The following is a 2292-nucleotide window of genomic DNA, read 5'->3' on the forward strand; positions in this document are numbered from 1 at the left end:
ATTTATCCATATTAAAACGTTTAAGGATCTTTTCTGTATAATTTTTCTGGTGAACAAATATTCCACATTCTTTTTGTTCAATTTGTAAACCCAGACAATACTTGGTTTTTCCAAGATCCTTCATTTCAAATTCTTCCTTCAAGTATGACACAACTTCATGAATTTCATTATTCGTTCCAATGATGTTTAAATCATCAACATATACAGCAGTAATTACGCATCCGGATGTTGTTTTCTTAATTAAAACACAAGGGCATATTGAATTATTTACATATCCCTTTTTTATCAAGTGATCACTTAGCCGATTATACCACATTCGGCCGGATTGCTTTAACTCATATAATGATCTTTGTAATTTAACAAAATAACATTATCTGGGTTTTGAACTTTGTGTTTCAGGCATCTTAAATCCTCCAGGGATTTTCATATATATATTACTATCAAGTGATCCATATAAGTAAGCTGTAACAACATCCATAAGATGCATTTCTAAATTTTCAGATACTGCAAGGCTAATCAAATACCGAAACGTAATTGCATCCATCACGGGAGAATACGTTTCTTCATAATCAATTCCAGGCCTTTGAGAAAAACCTTGTGCAACAAGTCGAGCTTTATATCTTACGATTTCATTTTTCTCATTTCGCTTTCGAATAAAAACCCATTTGTATCCAACAGGTATTACACATTCAGGTGTAAGGACTATAGGTCCAAAAACATTACGTTTATTTAGCGAATCCAATTCAACCTGGATGGCATCTTTCCATTTTATCCAATCCTGCCGATTTTTACATTCACCAAAAGATTTTGGTTCATGATCTTCATTATCATTTATGATGTCGATTGCCACATTATAAGAAAATATATCATCAATTTCTTCTATATCTTTTCGGTTCCATATTTTTCCAGTATTAATATAATTGATAGAGATTTCATGATTCTCGTCAGTTTGTGGTTCTGACAAAACATTTTCATCATCATGTGTTTCTTCAGGAACATCATTCTCTATTTTGTGATCATTATGTGTTTCTTCAGGAACATCATTCTCTATTTTGTGATCATTGTGTTTCTCTATGAATTTTCTTTTTCGAGGATTTTTATCCTTGGAACCAACTGGCCTTCCACGCTTCAGGCGTTTAATGACATCATGACTATCTTCAATTTGTTTCTTCGGAATTTCAATTCGAGCAGGGGCATTTGCAGCATGTATATATGATTTAGTTACCCCTTTTGTGTCTGCAAATGCATCTGGTATTTGATTTGCTATTCTTTGCAAGTGCACAATTTGCTGTACATCTTTTTCACATTGTTTTGTTCTTGGATCCAGATGTAACAATGATGATACATACCATGTAATTTCTTTTTCGGTATGTTTCTGTTCTCCCCCTAACATTGGGAAGATTTCCTCATTAAAATGACAATCAGCAAAACGTGCTGTGAACACGTCGCCTGTCTGTGGTTCAAGATATCGAATGATCGATGGACTATCATAACCAATATAAATTCCAATCTTTCTTTGAGGTCCCATTTTCTTTCGTTGAGGTGGTGCAATAGGCACATACACCATACATCCAAAAATTCTCAGATGAGAAATGTCTGGTTCTTTACCAAATGCAAGCTGCAATGGGGAGTATTTATGATATGCACTTGGTCTGATGCGAATTAATGAAGCAGCATGTAAAATTGCATGTCCCCATATAGAAATAGGGAGCTTTGTTTTCATAATCATTGGTCTAGCAATCATTTGCAGACGTTTAATCAATGATTCAGCCAATCCATTTTGAGTATGTACATGAGCAACAGGATGCTCAACAATGATTCCCATAGACATACAATAATCATTGAAAGTCTGGGAAGTAAATTCACCAGCATTATCAAGTCTAATTTTCTTGATTGTATAATCGGGAAATTGATTCCTCAATTTTATTATTTGAGCAAGTAATCTTGCAAATGCAACATTTCGAGTTGACAATAAACATACATGTGACCATCTGCTGGAGGCATCAATCAATACCATAAAGTATCTGAATGGTCCACATGGTGGATGGATTGGTCCACAAATATCACCCTGAATACGTTCAAGAAACATTGGTGATTCAGTTTGGATTTTGGCTGGTGATGGTCTTATAATAAGTTTTCCAAGAGAACATGCTTTACATTGAAACTTATTATTCTGAAAGATCTTCTGGTCTTTCAATGGATGACCATGTGTATTTTCTATAATTCTTCGCATCATTGTTGAACCAGGATGTCCTAATCGATCATGCCAATTGGTTAATATTGAAGAATTAT

Source organism: Primulina huaijiensis, chromosome 16 (genome assembly GCF_012295235.1).
Source record: "Primulina huaijiensis isolate GDHJ02 chromosome 16, ASM1229523v2, whole genome shotgun sequence".
Taxonomy (NCBI): domain Eukaryota; kingdom Viridiplantae; phylum Streptophyta; class Magnoliopsida; order Lamiales; family Gesneriaceae; genus Primulina; species Primulina huaijiensis.